The sequence below is a fragment of the Acanthochromis polyacanthus genome, chromosome 12 (assembly GCF_021347895.1).
Source record: "Acanthochromis polyacanthus isolate Apoly-LR-REF ecotype Palm Island chromosome 12, KAUST_Apoly_ChrSc, whole genome shotgun sequence".
In the NCBI taxonomy this organism is placed as follows: domain Eukaryota; kingdom Metazoa; phylum Chordata; class Actinopteri; family Pomacentridae; genus Acanthochromis; species Acanthochromis polyacanthus.
The window spans coordinates 32,009,978-32,029,371 of record NC_067124.1 but is presented as its reverse complement, the minus strand read 5'-3'; the positions used below and the strand labels follow the sequence as shown (position 1 = coordinate 32,029,371).

The 19,394-nt window shown below is 41.5% G+C and overlaps 1 protein-coding gene across 3 annotated transcripts in view; it reads left to right on the top strand.

The window, feature by feature from the left end:
- Nucleotides 1-19,394, top strand: part of ptprub (protein tyrosine phosphatase receptor type Ub) — a 232,400-nt gene that overhangs the window by 52,349 nt on the left and 160,657 nt on the right. For all 3 annotated transcript variants that reach the window (XM_051956864.1, XM_051956863.1, XM_051956862.1), the window contains exon 2: nucleotides 8,053-8,181. The gene's annotated coding sequence lies outside the window, so the exon portion shown is untranslated. The remainder of the gene's footprint in view (nucleotides 1-8,052; nucleotides 8,182-19,394) is intronic.

Sequence of the window (19,394 nt, the reverse complement as noted above, 5' to 3'; positions counted from 1 at the left end):
TAGAGAAACAGATCTAATATGAAGAGCTACATGTGACACTAGCAACTGATATGAGCAGACAGAGACTCCCGGTCATGATTAACTGCACATATAAAACCAGGGAACATTTTTACGTATCCCCCACGAATGTAGCGGCAAATTGGAGCGTCTGGTAAACAAGTTGCCACCTTCTTTTATGTCCTTATGAAATCAAAGAGGAGTTACTGCAGCCATGCTCTGACAGACCGTGGCTTCTCACTTCCACAGTGTAAATCTGAAGTTATTTTGGTTTGCTATAAAGTCAAAGAGGTTGCACGATGTATTGATTTATTTGGTGTTCTGTGGAGATCCAGAGTAAACTCACAGTAAATACTGAGATTAGTGTTAAAGAAAAACCAGGAAGTGCAAAAAAAAAATCTCTTTCACTTGAGCCTGTAAATCGACAACACGGGCATCATCATCATCACACCCTTCCGTCTCGTTTCCTCTCCGGGATTCCTCCTAACAGTGAAGGGCAGCACAGCAGACTGATTTATTGCTGCTCAACATGTTTTCGGCTGGTGTTCAATCCTGAAAACTGGAGCTTTCTGACCCGAAACAATTAACTCTCCAGACACCAAAACCTGCCGCTGGGTTTGAAAGGCATGTTCTTTTCAAGATGCTGCTAAAATTACCATTCATCAGAAACTGTAAAAAGAAAGAGAACCGTCAGACTTTTACCTTTTATACTAGCCTTGAGGGAATCATCTGTGATGTGCTGTCCTGTTGGGAAAATTAAGCTAATTTGAGCTCAGAATCATGATATTTCATCAAAATCACTTTAAAAGTCTTGTTCAAAAAAGGGACAAAAATTAAGCAAATTTTGCACAAGATGCTGTCAAAACCAAAATATTCTGCGTTTCTTGGTGTAAAGCAGTAGTGACTCAGCTGAGACCGACAGTCACAGGACAAAAATTCAAGACTTTTCTGATGAACTGACGTCAAAACAGACAGAAGCCAAGTATGTAAATAAATAAAAGGAAATAGTAATACCAATAACATATGGAGCCACCATTTTTTCTCCAGTACTAGTAACGGCTTCAGACACTTGAAAAAATGTTGAACCTGTTGATTTTTCATTTTCATTATTGTAAAATAACTAATCAAAGAAACCCTTAGCTCTGGTTGTTTTTCCTTTTCTGTATGAGTTGTCGGAATTATCACTGTGTCACACTGCACAAAAGATGTTTCCTAGTTTTCTCTCCTTCTAGTCATGTTCGTGCTGTTTCATAGAGGTGCATACGGTGGCCGACAGGTGCAAACGCGCTGCAAACCAAAAACTCACAAACACATAAAACACATGCAAGAAAAAAATGCTGCAAGAGAAACATGCTGCAATCACAGAAACGACGCAGAAGCAGACTTGCAAAATCACAAAACAAATGCAAACGAAAAATGCTGCAAATATATAAAAACGCACACAAACCCCCAAAACAACCGCAAGAGAAAAACGCTGCAAATTCAATCCGGAACGGAAGTGCACCAGGTCACTTCTAGCACGTAGCGTAATTATGCTGCTCTTCGATAACATTGTAAAATATGCCAGCCATGTTAGCCAAGTAAAACATAAAAGAAAACGTATCTTTTCTCTATGAAAGAAATTGCACAGCTTCTTTTTCTTCCTCTTCTTCTTCTCCTTCTTCTTCTTCTTCTTCGTGTCTGCTGCATTTCCGTTATGGATTAAATTTGCAGCGTTTTTCTCTTGCGGTTGTTCTGGGGGTTTGTGTGTGTTTTTATATATTTGCAGCATTTTTCGTTTGCATCTGTTTTGTGATTTTGTAAGTCTTTGCTTCTGCGTCGTTTCTGTGATTGCAGCATGTTTCTCTTGCAGCATTTTTTTCTTGCATGTGTTTTATGTGCTGTGCTAGTTTTTGGTTTTGGATCATTTCTGTGTTTGCAGCGCGTTTGCACCTGTCAGCCACCGTAGGGTGCAGGACCTTATATTGCAGTCAAAAATGAGCCTACTGTGAGTAAAAATGCAACAGAGCAAAAAAAACTGCTTGGAGTTCAGAGGGTTAATTGATTAATTGACCAACTAAAACAATTTTCACCAACTATTTTTGTAATCCGTTAATTAGTTTGAGTATTTTTAAACAAGAAAAGGTCCAAATATTGCCTTCAAAAATCCTGCTTCCTTGTGACAGTAAATTGAACATGTTTGGGTTGTGAACAAAACATGACATTTGCAGACTTTATCTTGGCCTTTTGGAAACATTCATCAACAATCTTCAACAAATTTTGTGATATTTGACGGAACAAATAATTACTTAATTATTCGAGACCGTCATCAAAAATGCAAATAATCATTAGTTGCTGGACTGGGCTGATATGATTAGTTTGTTCTTCTATTTTGCAGGGTGTCCAAAAATAGCACACCTAAAATATAGCAGAATGCATGGAACCATAGCTAAAAGTCGATAATGAATATGCAAATATTTTAAACAAAAGTTGCACGCAGCTTCACAGAGATGAACCAGAAATAAGACACTTCAAGGCTGCCATGAAGCCAATAAAATCCACATAAAAATGGCACAAAAAGCAGTCACATGTGATAAAAACTCCACTAAATAAGCCAAAATAAACAAGACATGCTGGTAATAAAACTGTAACATTAATAGCAATAAAAAATGTCTTGGAAAAAGAGAAGTTTTAAGGAGATGTTGCTGATTCTGCAGGCCCTACATCCTCAGGCCGGGAGCTCCAGCGCTGACAGCATCTGTAGATCAGACATTGTGATACAAACAGCAAACCTCAGCAGGATCATAAACTTTTTGTGTGGATCTGCAATACTTTATTCTGTTAACCTGTATCACAGCCAGGAAGCGTTTATCCTAAAGCAAAGTGGCGACATTTGATTTATATGCTTAGATTAATGGTAAAACTGTTGTGAAATTGCTATGTATATATACATGCATGTGTCAGCCAGTGTGACTTCACCTCAGCGACAAAACCTTGGCGGTGTCTGACTTTGCTCTGGTCATTGCACTAAATTATGCTGTAATTATTCAGGTAAAAAATGACCGCTGACACCTCACACACCCATTGGTCCTGTGGAGCAGCAGAGGAGGGAGTGTGTTTGTCATGATAGATGAGCTGGATCTCTCCCAGCGGGTTGTGAGGAGATGACATTCCCGCGCAGCGCTGGCCTCGGATCCCGGCTTCCTTCTTCTGGATGATGAGACTTTTGTGGGGAGGAGTCTGCAGGCTTCATTTACTGAAGCAGCGGGGAATAATATAGTGCCAGCGTTTGGATGTGTCAGGTCCCATATCTCTGGCTGTTCTATTAGAAATAGACCCCAGCGCGGGACAATTAACCCCTGGCCTCAGCAGCAGATCTGTGCAGTAACAGCCCAGCACGGGGCAATAAATCAAACCTAGAGGGAGAAACAGGCGCTCCCTCCCCTCCCTGGTTGGCTGGCTACTATCACCCAATAGACCGAGCGCCCGCGATGGTAGATGTGCTCCGGTGTTATCGTGTAATCACTGGAGGTGCCAGTGATGTAATGGCTTGGCTGTATGCAAGGGCACCCTGAGTGAGTGTTTGTGCTGCAGTTCAGCGCCTTGGATCAACTGCAACCTGTTAAACCGAGAGAGCAAGAACACGGTTCCTCTTGGAGGCCGAGTTGAGCCTGAGTTTGTTGGCTGATGTCAGCGCGAAGTCCAATATGGCTACAAGAGTGGCTTTATGTGTTTAGGGATGTTGTTTTTTCTTTCTTTTCAAGTATAGTTGGAGGTTTTTTATGTCTTTGATAGAAAATTTTCAGTGAGTTGCTGGCAGGAAATGAGGGGGAAAGTGAAGGAGAAGGGCAAGGCTGTCATAGTTGTGTTTTTTAATCAGACATTTATTTATCTGAATTTGTGATTCACTGTAACCCTATGAACCCTGAGTTTTGGTTGATTTTACTCCTCAATCTTGGTTCATTTTTTGTTTGCTGCAGTATAAAGTTCTACTCCTATATGGAAACAGAACAACCATTGCTAGAAGGTGGAAAACTTGTATTTTGTGCAGTATAAGGAAGTTATATCATAAATTTAAAAAAAAGAAAAATTGAGACCTACTGTACGTTTCTTATTTTACAAAAATTGAACAAAAACAAAATCAGTAAGATATTTTTCTACTTGTATATCTGCTCTGTGCATACACAACCTGCAGTTCGGCCGAACACTTCCTGACTCTTGATTGCAGCTGAGTCACTCATAGCATCACAGTTTTGCCACAAAGTGCAGAATTTTATGTTTTTACTGAATCTGGTTAGTACAGATCATTAATTTTTTTTTAGCATTTTTTTTAAAATGAGACTTGTTGAATGGAGGGATTTTGATTAAAATAATTGATGATTTTAAGTGTGAATTTGGTTAAGTTTACTAAAAGCAATAGCACATCACACAAGATTAGTTCAAGGACTGTTTAAAAGTTGTTTCTGTTATTACTTTATTTTGCTGTGATAAGTGGTGTAAAAAAATAAAAGACTTGAGGTCAGAGGATTCATTGTATTTTATTTAAAGAGATGATTTAATGATTGAAAAGCTCCACATATTTATTTTTCAACAGCATATTCTTTAGACTTAGAATAAAATCTTTAGTATTTTATTAATTCACCAGTTCCACCTAGACCCAGGTGTTGGTGTCCGAAAACTACAAATCCTTCAAATGCTTTGCCTGTAACACACCAAACTGATCCAACAGCCACAGTAACCTGTTAATGACTTTAAGCTGCAGCTATCTGATGCCTCAGTAGTAAAAATGAGAATTCTGAATCCTCAGTACAGTGAGGCAGGCTGTGTTTTTGTCTGCAGCCTGTCATATTGAGACCATTTGTTTAATGGCAGATTAGAGAAAAGAATGAGCGGCGATAAAGCTGCAGACCACAGGGGTCACCTTCAGGACCTGCTCGTGGTTATTCCTATCATTAGCATGCCACGTCTCGTGCTGTCCTGCTCCAATTATTACTGACACAGGCTCTGGTCTTATGACTGAGCTGTTCAAACTGCCCACTGTTAGACTGTAATTCTCACACCGATGGACTAATGTGAAATATGGCAACAGATGCAGAGAGCAACGGCTGAAGCACATTATTCAGGACCCAAGGGCCATTAAAGCCATGGCTATTAAATATAATTCGAAAAAATTAGCTTTTTGGCGCACGCAATAGCAGGTTGTGAGGTATTATAATAATCACTGCATTCCCCAGAGTGTCTGCTTTCCCCAAATGTTATTACTATTTGTGTATGCCTTTGCGAATAGGCTTTAGGATATGGAGGCTTGTTTGCGAATGCTTTATGGAAGGGGTAATTCTGCTCAGATGCAGGGGCAATTATTGTTCTGGGTTTTTTTTTGTGTGAGTCTGAAGTAATTATGGGTTGAGTCGATGACATATGATATTGAACCGGCGTCCAGTCGGCATTAGGACTGCAACTAGCCATTATTTCCTTTGTCGATTAATATTTACATTATTTTCTCAATCAATCAATTAGTTATTGGGTATATAACATGTTGGAAAATGGTGAAAAATGTCTTTCACTGTTTTCCAAATCCCAATATGACAAATGTCTTTTTTTTGTCCACAAAGATATTCAGTTTGCTATCATAGAGGAGCAAAAAAAGAAAAAACAAGAAATCACTCTCATTTCAGAAGCTGCAATCAGAGAATATAGACTTTTTTTTCTTTTACAACTGCTGGAACTGCTTAGTCGATGATCAAAATAGCTGCCACTTACTTTTGTCATTGACAAGTAATCGATTGATCATTGCAGCTGTAGTCTGTCAGCATGATAGTAACAGTTTCTGCTAGTATCAGATCATTACTGATGCTGTTTAAAGCCCTTTTATGTTCTTGTTTGCTGAGAATGTTACTGCAGATGGTTGTTTGTGCAGCTTCTCTGCAGTTAAATCATTGCAAGATTGTTGTTTGGTCACCTTGTGGCAATGCAGTGCAAGTCGTTTTACATTCCCATTAAAGCATCTTCGCAATTGTGGAAAGTGTGGAAAATCTGTTGGCCACAATTTGCCATCAGTATTCACTTTAGGGTTTATTGTGTTAATCCATAACGCCACAGTTGTTGCTGCAGCTGCAGTCCAGATTTTCATACCGACGCTGAGCCACATCAGACCTGTGGTCACATAAACGGCAACCTGAGGTCACGTTTTCGGTCTGAAGGGGCAGAAAGGTGGTCAGTGTGGCTTCAGTGCACATTTTGTTGTGGCTGGCAGCTGAAATCGGTGTCTGGTTGAAGTGCACATTAAATGTGGAAGGAAGATCTCTCAATTCCGTGACTGTTCTTCCAGTTTTTGTAAAAGGAAGAAGTCTGGAGAGAAACTGAAAAAACAGGTCACGGATCAAAAATTATCATAACAGCAGGACTCTGGTTTATGTTGGCTGTGGAGCTGAAACAATAACTCTGTACTCTCCGGTTAAATGGGGCTATTCTCTAGTTTTCTTCTTTGAGAGTCAGAGGAACATTGGGTTTGGACTGCTGCTCAAACAAAATGAACAATCCTGAGAAAACAATTAACATGTTTAGATAGGGCTGGGCGATAAATCGAATTAATTTGATTAATTCGCCTTTTTAAAACCTGACGATTTGAAAATTTGCCAAATCGTAAAATTGAGGCGAGCTTAAATATATAACAATACAGATTCTTCTTCGGCCTTTCACGACTTGTGCCCTGGCATTAGCTTCCGCCTTTCATCTCCTTCCGCCAAAACACTTACACCGCCGTCATGGCGGACAGAACAGCAGACGAAGAGTTGGTCGCGAGAAAAGGGCCTCATGTTACATCGATTATATGGAAGTGGTTCGGCTTTGACAAGACTGACACAGAGCAAACTACAGTCATGTGCAAGGTCTGCAAAAGTACTGTGAAAACGAAGAGTAGCAGCACAACTAACCTCTTTCAGCACCTCCGGCAGAGGCATCCTAAAGAATGAGAAGAGTGCTCGCAGCTACGGGAGTGCGGCATGGCTAGCACTAGCCATAGCAAACAGACCGCAAAGACACAACAAAAATCAATTAAAATCGTAATCGTCCAAGATGACTAAAAAAATCGAGATTTTATTTTTTGGCCATATCGCCCAGCCCTTTGTTTAGATATAGAAGATAGTTATTAGTTGCAATCCTAGTTGAGTTTTGTATCATTCCCTTCTTTAATTTCTTTCGGTCCAGCCTCAAAAACTACCTCCCTATACAACTAAACTGCATTCTCAACCACATTTTGAGTAGAATGTGTCTTTGATATTTATTTTATTGCTCTGCTGTGTCTCCTTTTCAGTCAACCAAGCATATATATTAGATGGCACGGAACTTGTCACCCTGGTAACCTAGGAAATGGAAAGAAAGCTTCAAATGTGTTGTGAAAAGGTCGTATTTTAATTTAAACCATGATAATTCCTTCACTTTAAGAGTCAAACAGATGCATGCACGCTGTTTAACTTGCAGTTATACGCACAACATTTTGACTCTGGACCTTAAGCAGCAAGTCTGCACAGAAACGCTGCGCGAATCACTGCATTTTTGCAATTTAGCCAGTTTGCTGGAGTCTGTTGCTCGTCCCTCTCCTGGGCTCATGCAACAGATGTGCAAAGAGTTTCTTTTTTCTAACCCTAACCATGCAGTTTTAGTGCCTGAACTAAACCAAGCTTCTGGTTAGTAGTTTTTGTGGTGAAAAGGTAAACTAAAGCGTGACATGTTCCTTAAATGTAGCCATGCAGTTTTGCTTCCTTAATCAAACAGTGAGTGAAAACAATAGTGGATAATGACCTGACATGGGACACAAAGCCTCTGTCCTTCCTTCCTACCTCCTTATTTGGACTTTACTGCAATGTCACAGTCTAAAAAACACATTTCTGTCAAAATAAAATTACATTTCTTTCAAAATGTAAATAAGAATATAGTCTACTTGTTTAGGAATGTCATTTTTGGGAGACAAGGTTGCTCTGTACCATCCTTTGAGGCAAATCTGCCTTCTTATGCTGTAAACCGAGGATTTTGCATCTGTCATTAATGACCGTTGCTTTATTTTTCTCCTTTTCTTAGCTGCCGGCTGCACGTTCGAAGAGGATTCAGACCCTAATCTGTGTGACTTCACCCAGGGCGAGGAGGATGACTTCGACTGGCTGTTGTTTCGGACGTACAATCCCTCTGCCAGCTCTGACCTTCTGAAGGGTGAGTACAATTCTGTACCTGGCTGCCTTTTTCCTTTAACACCACAGCCATTTTAGTCTGTCTATTAGTATGCTTTGGTTGATCAGGAGCTTAGCTTGCAATAAATCTTCCACTGAAACACAGCGAGTGAGAGTTCACGGGGCACAGGACCAGAAGCTATTTTTGAGCCACTTCAGCAGCTGCTGTTTGCTCCTGGCTCTTTTTAAATTGTCTTTAAGTGTGAGAAGCGCACCGACTTCTGTTGGTATCTATGTGAGCAGCATATCAGAAAAGTAACACTGTGTGCAAATCAGCCTTTCTACATGTCCAGTGTCCATTATGCATCAGCTTTAATGAAGCACTCACCCAGTTTTGTCTGCTGCCTGCTAACCCTTAGGATAATTTTATGATAACCAGCCTCACAGGACTAATGGAAACCAGCATTTTCCTGCCATCATCCTCTCTACTGGTGGTTGCCAGAGGGAAATGGCATGCATAGTTTATAAGGCGCTCCTCCATCTCTGCATTAACAAATACCTACAGGGATCTGACAAAGAGAAGAGTTCTGTTTCAGCTTCTCAGCAGAAATATCAGCGCGGCTGCAGTCGGCTCTCTCTGCTAAAATACTTCTGCTGTGGAAACTTGCAGTATAATTAAGGAATTGACCTCCCTCGGGTATAACCAATCAATCAGCCTATGATATGGTAACGAGAATTCAACAAATCCATGACAAAAAACATGCCTTTAAGTGCTCGTTCTACGAGATGGAAAGAGAGCGAGGCCTTGCGTGCTCAACAGTGGCAACAGTTTTACAAGCGTGGAAGACAGGATTGACAACATTTGACAGCAGAAGAAGCAGTTAATGTGGTAGACACAAAGAGAAATAAGCCACGAGGAGCAGATGGAAAGATGACAAGACGGGATACAATCAGATACGTTGCATCATCTGAAAGGAAATGAATGCAGGCCTCAGGGATCATTCTGTCCGCTTGGAAACTATCGACTCAAGTAGCCTTTGAAAACATCCTGCAGGGGTAAATTAAAAGCACGTGCTGTTGATTTGCAGCACTGAAATTCCCTCCTTGACCGCGGGTGGTTATCCAAATACAATTCTGAACTTGATAAATCCCACATTTACTCCCACAACCACACCCCGCTCACCTCTGCATCATCGGCATTCGAGTGAGAATGTGCCCGCAGCCACCAGCCAGATCCACGGCAGGCGATGAGATAATTAATACTTTTCCCTTTGGGTTTAATTAAAACTTACTGCCATGGCATTCATAGCAGGCCAGAGCTTTGAGCAGAAAACACACTAGGACAGGTGGAATGAGGCAGGTAACTGTAACCTGCGCATGACGAGACGATGCGAGAGGCTCTGAGCACCGATCGATCGCTTCTGAGGACCAGGGGACAAATTGAGTTTAATTTATTACCTCCTCATTCTTCAGGCGCGCACCAGAAGCAGCGTGTTAGTCATGTTCTTCATCTGATTGTTGTCACTGTATACTGACAGCGGTGGTCTTTTGCGAGAGACAGGTTGACATTTACGCCGTGTTATTTAAGGTAGGTAACCTTACCGCGCAGGAAGTCCCCCCCTCCCCTCCCCCCTTTCTCTCTGACTTAATCCCTCTGTGTTGACTTCTAACCATGTATCACATCCGGCGGCCAAGGTGGGGGGATAACAAGAGTTTATGAGATAAGGCTATTTACATTGGACCAGTATTAACTTTGTGGGGCTGAGAAATTGGTGTCGAGGGAAGATTAGTAAACACAGCTGAGATAGCAGCAGCTTGTGGCTCCCAGGAGAAATTAGAGACTACCGCTCCCATGAAAGAGAAAATAGTCTTGGAAAAGGAAGAAGAAAAAAAAAGCGAAGATAGAATGCAGTGAGATCTTAATACGAATGGGCCATTTTTATCACACCCTGCTTTATTTTGAATTAGACTGGAGATGTGTGGTTGATATCGATAATCCTCGCCTCCCTCGCTGTTTTAATGAACGAGGCAGGCGTGCAGGACGATGACCTTGTAAAGAGGAATGTGTTTGCATGTCAAACGTGCCTCATTTTCTGAAAGGCAGATTCATTAGCTTGAAAAGTTATGGGTCGGCCGTAATATCCATTATGGTGTGGCAGTGTCGCCTTAAGCTAAAAATCCATTAAATATGGTTAAAACAGCTAATGGTGATGTATCTTGCTTTCTTTACTCACCTTTTTGGTGGAAGTGAACTGTTCGATCCCTCGGCTCGCCCTAAGGCATCCATAAGAGAGATATCGAACCCCAAGGCAAAAACTATCTATATTAACACATCTGGCAACTCAGAGTAACATATCCCTTACCTGTCAAAGTCACATTACTGCCCCCATTTGACCAAAGAGTTAAGGATACAAGGACATGTCTGAAAAACTGTGAAGAGTAGCTTAACCCTTTACGCTTCAGTGCGTCGGCGGTACACTTACTAATTTGCATAGGAATTTCAAGAATGTCCGACGGCTGCAAACCCGATTATACAAACACTATACGCCGATGGAAAGCTTAGATTCTCATGAATCCGCCGGTATAAACCACTTTCAGATGCGATTACCACAGCGGGTGAGAAAAACACATTTGTCCGACAAAAACAAATATTCATCCATCCGTTCTCTATACACGGCTTCAACGCACACAGCGCGACTCACTTTTCCGGGTTCATTATTACACACAGAAAAAAGATTCCACCAAAAAACGGCCATAATCCAACCTTTTACATCCAGACAACACAAGCCAGTAAACTATTTTGTCCAAAACATGTCCTGAAGTTGGTATAAAATCCCCGAATCGGTCGTTTTCAAGGAAATGCACCTCGCGATGTGCGTCCAATATTCCCTGTATTTTTTGTCATTTTTTTAATTTAAAAATAGAATATTAGCGATTTTTTTGTACTGAAAACGGCTGGAATTGACTGAAGCTTAAAGGGTTAAAATTTTAATCAGCAACACAGAGTGACCCGTTTCTGTATTTACTTTTTTGCAACTGTTGTTTAATTTGAAGCAAAGAGTTGCACAAGAAGACTAAAGAGTCCAGATCACCAAGTGGGGACAGTTTACTGAGAAATTGGTCATTGCAAAGTGCTGTCCAGCAGAAAGTGGAAATATAGCTAAAGAAGTGAAATTAAATCCTCTGCTTCTCTACTTAAAACACTTCCTCGACTCCAGGAATGTACTTGTGGTAAAAAGAGGCTATGGAAAGCATGAGATGCAATAAGCAAAGTAAAATGCTGCAAATAATTTACACAATAAATAGCAGATGTCGTGATCTACCTTAACTAGTATTTCACTTAGCATTTGCAATGGAAAAATATTAATCAAAATCTATTTTTTTTCTGTGGGCCTTGCAGCAAGAAGATCCCCAGTTCAAATCCCAGCCTGAGCCTAGAATCTTTCTGCATGGAGTTTGCATGTTCTCCCTGTGCATGCGTGGGTTTTCTCCGGGCACTCCGGCTTCCTCCCACAGTCCAAAAATATGCTGAGGTTAATTGATTACTCTAAATTGCCCGTAGGTGTGAATGTGAGTGTGATTGTCTGGTGTCCCCTGCCTTAGCCCGAGTCAAATGGGATAGGCTCCCGCACCCCCCACGACCCTAGTGAGGATAAAGCGGTTGCCTGGAAAATCCAGACTGACTTTATTTATGTATTAATATAAATACAAATAAAGGCAGTCTGGCATTGTGATGATACGAGACGATTTCAAAAAGGAGGGGCTAACGAATGCAGCTTGAATGAGAAAGAACCAATCAGTGTAGCACGGATGTGACGCACAAACAAATTGACCTTGAAGTCCATGTAGCCCAAACAACAATGGCATACAGCCGAAAAAGCATCGCGGTGAATGATTACTGCTGTTTTTGTCCCAAAAATCTGCGAATACATGGGTACTCAAGTACAACACTTATTTTTGAAAAGGCTACGCAACAAAAGACTCCTTCCGAACGATTAGTGGTGTTAGGAATAATTTTAAATCGGAGCCAAACCAAGTCGGTGCATATGTGAAAAAGTTGCTTAAATTTACTCACACGTTTGGAACGGGATTTTCCTCTGTACAAACAATGGCAAGAAGCCGAAAGTAACGAGCCATCCACTGCCTCCTCATCGTCGGAAACATCAAGTGAAAAGAGGTAACGACTAACGCCATCCAAAACGCCAAGAGACCACAAAAAGATTCGCTTTGGCCCCCCTCCTCCTCCTCCGGTATCATCTTTATGGGTAATCCAGGCGCTGAAGATGACGCAGCATTAACTCCCGCCTCCCGTGCTATGATTGGTCGTACCAAACTGTACCGGGAGAGAAACGCGATTCAATTCGCCCAATGCCAAACTGACTCTCCTGTATCTCCTAAAATGGAGATAGGAGATTACATGGAGATTCAGTTTGGATTTTCCAAGCTAATAAAGCGGTGTATAGAGAATGGACAGTTTTTTCTGTGTTTTCCATGTCAAAACGTGGCACCTGCAGTGTAACTTGACCCCCAATAATTTGTCCAGAGATGTGCATTGCTAACTCCTCCTCAAGTCTGTCCAGGCAATTTCTCTGATTATGCTCAAATACGTATCTGTATCTCCAGTAGCTGCTCAGTATTCTGAAACTAGAAAGCTACTGCAATACCCTGCCTTTATAATGATACTGTTACCCATTTGATTAGAGTGTGTGTTTGCATTGCTGGTCTTCCACTCTCTGCAGGCGTAATGGGCATGCCATCCACTTTTTTACTCTCTCATAAACACACTGCAGCTTTCATGGTAACAAACCCAAAAGGCAAAAAGTGCCAAAAACAAGGGCTCTTGCCGACACCATGGATTGTCTACAAAGTGGACACACAAAGCAAAATATGGCATCAGGGTGAGAACACGGACACCACAACATTGTCTGTGAAACATTTATACCGACCAAAGCGATGAAGCCAACATGTACAACAAGGCAAAGCATCTCACCGACAGAAAAGACGACTTTTTCAAAAGATGTAATGAGCATCAGGTTAGAGAATGTTGATGGATAATAGAGTTATGTCATGCCTTCAAGTATAACTCAAATGAATGTGATTTATTTTGTGACAGACTAATTAAGGACAATGCTAACTGTTAAATTAGCCACTATTGTCAACATCTCCACTTGCAAATGCAGTGTTCCCATTGTAACTTTAACTCATGTTGCTACGAGCTGCATGAAATCAGTCGTCCGCACATATGCAGATCAGCAACCCCAGTTATAAACCATCAAATGAATTCCTGCAGAAAGAGTGAAGGTGACAAATCAAAATGTCCACTAAAGTACCGCTGCCACTTATCTCTGCAAGGATTGAACCTTTCATGAGTGTGTCATGTGAAGGTTGAGAGATACAAACGTGCAAAGAGCTGATTATAATGAAGAGTTCCCGCTCAGTTGCGACTGGATATTAAAATTGAAGAACACACAATGCTGCAATGAGTCAGTCCAGTTTTTTAGGGGTTCTTTTAACATCCTCCACTGCCTTGCATTGACATTGACACAGTAGTTTTAGTTTTTAATTAAGAAAAACGGCAGCTAATTTGAAATTCCATGCTCTGTCATCTGTTGTTCCATTGCCTTTCCTGATGCTTTATGTTTTTGCTGTGGTATCGGTGTCTGTATATTTATACAGACAGAATACCAGCACTAATTTCACATCAGCGTCCAGCCAGCTGCACACTGTTGTCTTTGTTGTAGATGATGACCTCAAATCTCTTGTGGAAATTTACTCGATTATGAGCACCTTTGTAGCCAGGAAAGACTTTAATAAACTCTCAAAAAGCAAAAAGATGTCTAAAACGGGTGCACTTCCCATTCAAGTTCAATGACTGATATGTGAGAGACTGAATCATTCCTATTTTAACCCTGGGCTCAGTGAAGAGGTTGCAGTTGGAGCGCCACTGAGCACATAAACCTTGCTCTTTGCTGTCCACCACAGTGGCTGTACAAACTACATATTTCAGATGTGCAGTTTTCAGGGCTTTAGCTTCCAGCTGAGAATACTAAAACTCTCAGACAGCACTGAAACAGAGTGTTGAGAAATGCTACTGCTTTTTTTCTCATCATGTGTTACATGCTAATCTTGCAAATCCCTTGCTTGCCCTATCTTTTTTTCTTTTTAATAAACATCTTCTGCCCAACTGCACAGTGAAGGTCCAACTCTTCCATGCATTTCTCAGTCTAGAGCCAATTGAGTTTTTTTATCTGCTACTCACCCAGAAGACTCTTACACAAATCCCTATAGACGCTCTCAATAGACCGTACTGTTGAATGGGACCTTAGGTCGACAAAAGGTTAAGGCCTACATAAAGCATGGCTTTAAGCGTTGTCGAAGGGTCACAGTCTGGTCAGCTGGCACACACTGTAGCAGCAGACTCATTGTATTGACCTCAGCAGAGCTAATTCATACAGTTAAACACACATACAGTCCTCCATCTGGTTTTCCAGCCTCCTCTATCAGGCAGCTTTGGAGGACAGTCTTAATATGTGTCACCTCTCACCCCTGCTTGGCCTCAGACACACAACCGCAGACGGGCTGCACATAATTGCACGTGTGATTGACGGTGGCCTGGGTTTCGTCGCTGTGAAAGGACGAGGCAGAGTGAGGAGACGGCTGCATCTGTTGCAGGAGAGGTGGTGTTATCAGAGCCATCCTCACTGGTTTAACTCTCTATGACACAGCCCTCCTACCCCTTTCCCTTCTGGCAGCCTCCATTCACCACGTATCGATCTCCCGAACATATGCACCGATCAGACGCAGCATTTAAACCACTGACAGGCGGAGCGAATGACATTGATCGTCTCGTTACAATGCAGAGTTCTGCTGGGAAATGTTGGATCCTAATTTGTGTGGATGTCACTTTTGACACGTACCACCCACCTAAACATTGTTTAGCACGCACTCCCACGTGGTAAGAACAGACTGTGACAGCAGCTGAGAAGGACAGTGTGCTCACAAAAGGACTTGAGAAACACGACCAAGAGCCTCAAAACTGCCCAGATGAAAAAAAAATTGCACATCCATGTTGTGTGTAAGTCCAAATTCTAAGCTGTTTTGGTAGCAGGAGGTCGACCTACACGATATTAGACAGCTGGTTTGAAGCTACATTCCTTGTTGCTAATATATGCTTCATAAAATGTCAGTACAAGCTGCTTTACCCTGGTGGTCATTTCACAGCTTTAAAGGTGTTAAGCTTAGCACGATGATGTAATGTTTATGAGTTTAACAGAGTCTCTGACCACTTTGTTCCAAATGACAGAGTGTTGATTCAGCTTCCACAGTAACAGTCTGGGAACAGCATGTAGTGGCGGCAGAATGCAGAGAGAATAAAAGCTGAGATTTCGTGTATGTTGTGGCAACTCGTGGATTTCATGTTCATTAGCTACAGCTCAGTTAACTTCCCTTGGACAGTTGTCGTATTAACCAGGGAAATCAGACGCCAGGGGATTAAAATTTCATTTGATGCTTTTTTAAATAAGTGATTATGTTGTTAATTATGTAAAAAACTGTGCAGCTCTTGCAGTTTTGGTATTAAAATGATGAAGGCATATCTAATGTCTGATGGATCTGTTTTTTTTTTTAAAAGCTGAACCTGCCCCTGCATATTTGGAAAGAGAGCCGTTTCTCTCAAAAATGTTGAAGTATTTTTCTCCTGTTCATGTTTTTTGGGAGCGAGGAAAAAAAGAAGACTGAGAACCTGAGCAAATATATGGAGCTTGAAGTCATGGTTGACTAAATCTTAATAAAATGTCGTGTAATGGCCAAAGCAAGGTATCACTTTTACAGAAAAAGCTCAGCTCCAAGGCTGAAACTGTGCGATGATGAATGAAATTAGAGATGAGATAAAGTGGTCTGTTGTTTATTTTCAGTGATGGTAATGCATCTTTTGCTCATGAGGAGAGGAGGAACCTTTTAACATCTTCTTCCTCGAGAGCTATATTTATCGTTTGGCTTGGGTTACAGAGGACACTGGCTCCCTTGAAGAGAGAGTTGTGTCCGGTCATGTGGTTTAAAACTCTGCAGGGGTTTCATCCCAGCCAAACGTTCCACCAGCTGATTTCCCCTAATTAACACACCTTCAGTCAGAGAGGAGGAACTAATTAGTGAAATCAGCTGTAGTGTTTGGTGGGAATGAAAACCTGCAGAGTTCCTCAGCTCAGACGGGACACTTCTGACTCTATGGGATAATTGCTTCTGACTCATTACCTCAAGGCAAAGAAGATCATATTTATTGATCACTGATGTGTTATATAAAAGTCTGAAAGCCCAGTCTCCTTTTAAATTCCCGTCACCACCACAGAGGCTTTTAAAATATCACAAATTAATTGAATTGTTATTCAGGAAAGCACACATCGGCTCCCGTTATACCTTCTCAACAAGGTAAAGAGGAATCATTAATGTGAATGATAGAGACATATTTGGCAGCCACTGAAGCCTGTAGTCTAGCCTATACTCTGCAACCAATGTGTTTTTTTTGTTCTCTCACCCACACAGACACCCAGGTGATAGGTAGGTATGGTAATGCAGCCCCCTTTGGCTGTAGATTCCGTCTAATTAGTGTCGCTTTGGAGGGACAGCTAGAGGGCTTTTATGTGTAAGGTTGCAGGTTTAACAACATAATTGCGGCTCAGGAAGCTCACTCGGGATCGCAGCCAAATAGAACCACCTTAACTCGGGTGAGATGAAGTGGCTGGTCACTCGAAGCAGTAACAGTTCAGCTCGTGAAAAAGGCCACGTGGGTGACGACCGCAGTGAAGCCGCAGCGTCTTTGCTGCATAAATTGGAAATTCGGATTTTGCTCACATATAATGGCCATGTTTGACAGACTAGAGTAGAAAAAGGGTTTCAATTGTAGCTCCTTTGTGTAACAGTTTCAATAAAAGGCAGTCTTAAGAAGTGAGGACATCCGGGAAAAGGCATGAAGTCGAAAGGAACTGGGTGAGGTGGTTTGGACATCTGATTAGGGTGCCTCCAGGGCGCCTTACACAGTTCTTACATGCCAGCCCGATCTCACGAGGATTCGTGAAACTGTCATGTAAATTTTTGTTTCGGCTTCGTGCGCACCAACACGATTTCGTCATGTTTTTCGTGCCGCTCACCGCGAAATGCGCACCAATGTATTTTAAACGGCGGACTTTTCGTGCCACTCAGAACGTATTTCAAAAGAATGTGTATATTATATTTTTAATGTAAAACCGTGGCGAATCCAACGCTATATTTTGCATGACATCGTCCCTAAACATAACCCTAACCATAACCATAACCTAACCATAACCCAACCATAAGCCGGTGGTACACTTACCAATTTGCATAGGAATTTCAAGAATGTCCGGCGGCCGGCGGCCGCAAACGCAATCACACAAGCAGTATACGCCGATGGACAGCTTAGATCGTCATGAATCCGCCGGTATAAACCACTTTCAGATATGATTACCACAGCGAAAAACATTTCGTGGTGAGCGGCACGAAAAACATGACGAAATTGTGTTGGTGCGCACGAAACCGAAACTAAAACTTACGTGACAGTTTCACGAATCCCCGTGAGACCGGGTTGTACATGCATGACAACTTGCCTTTGTGTTCTGTAGTGCTGTATTATGATGTTTTAACAGGTGAGCTGATGTGCTTGAGCTGCAACTATTGAGAAGGCCAGGTGTAGCTGGAAGCAGAGACTTCATAGATCTGCACCTGATAGAGGGAGCAATAGTTTCGAGTTACATCTAAGACATTTTAGTGCTGGAATGCACTATGTAAATGAAAAAAAAAACAACTAAATATGTATCTTTGATACAGACAGATGAGATTTACGGGGTTCAATGAAGACTAGAAAGGGACTCTAAAGATAAGATTTTGATATGCTTGCAAAATGATTTTTTTTTACTTCAACAAGGTGCCTTAAACAGTCTTTAATAAAATAAATATATGAAACTTAAAGTCCAGATAAATGTCTCTTGAGATTCAATCACATTTTCAAGATACATTCATAACTAAATTGTCACTGTTGAAGAGCAGCTCAGAGTGTTTAAGTCTAATATTAATTTGCAAACTTAGTATAAGCTTAGTGCAGAGCTGTGGCCAAAAGGATACTTGAAAAACTGAATTTTCTATCACTTAATCCAACTTAGGCTCTCTGTTGCTGCCTTTGTACGCAAATGATGAACAGAGTAAAAGCATCTTTGTGAAACAAATGCGACCACTTGAATTAAGTTGAAAGGCATTTCTAGTCTGGGCCGCCGTCTTTGAACATGTTCTTTAAATATTTGAAGTTTTCTTTCTTCGTCTGATATCCTCCCCTTTTCTGCTAATCACACATTCTCTCTTTGGTGATCTGGAGATTGCAATAAGCTTTGTATGTGTGCCTGGTGTGGATAGTTTCACAGTGTGTATCTCTGTGCACTCCCCCAGTCCTCTGTGCCCATACTTTGCTCCAACTCTCGCTAAATCTTCACAGATCACAGGCCCGAGCACGCTGTTTGAAACCAGAACACATAGCTTCCAAGCATTTCCGAAGATTTTGCTTGTATGCGGGCGTGAATTTAGCTTACATGAATTGCAAATGGAAGCGAAAATAGTGAGAGAAATGACAGTTCCTCATTCACACCCGTAACAACACATATTAATGCATCAGCTTCAATGGAGGAAGAGGAGCGTCTCTGATCTTTTGTGAGAACTTGAACACGGGCGGATGAGATGTCAGAATAAGATGTATGCAGATTTGTTACTTTGACAACATTTTATTAATTTAAAAAGTTCACATTTTTGACAGCTCTCATGGTATTTTGCTCAAAGAAAACCTCTGAGGGATCGAGCTGTCTTCTCTTACTTTTCATTCAATCATTTTCTCTGTTTCTCTGTTGGGTCATGAACTAAACAGCGTTGCTTGAATTTTTGTATGGATTGATTCTAAATACATTTTGACATCATTTTACCAAAGAAAATCAGAAATCTTTGTGACCAGAGAGGACCTTATTTCCTCTGTGAGCCTGACTCAGGCGAAGGCAGGGGACACCCTGGACAGGTCGCCAGTCTGTCGCAGGGCTACAGATACAGACAAACAATCACATTCACAACTACGGGCAATTTAGAGTAATCAATTAAGCTCAGCATATTTTTGGACTGTGGGAGGAAGCCGGAGTGCCTGGAGAAAACCCACGCATGCACAGGGAGAACATGCAAACTCCATGCAGAAAGATCCCAGGCCCAGGATTTGAA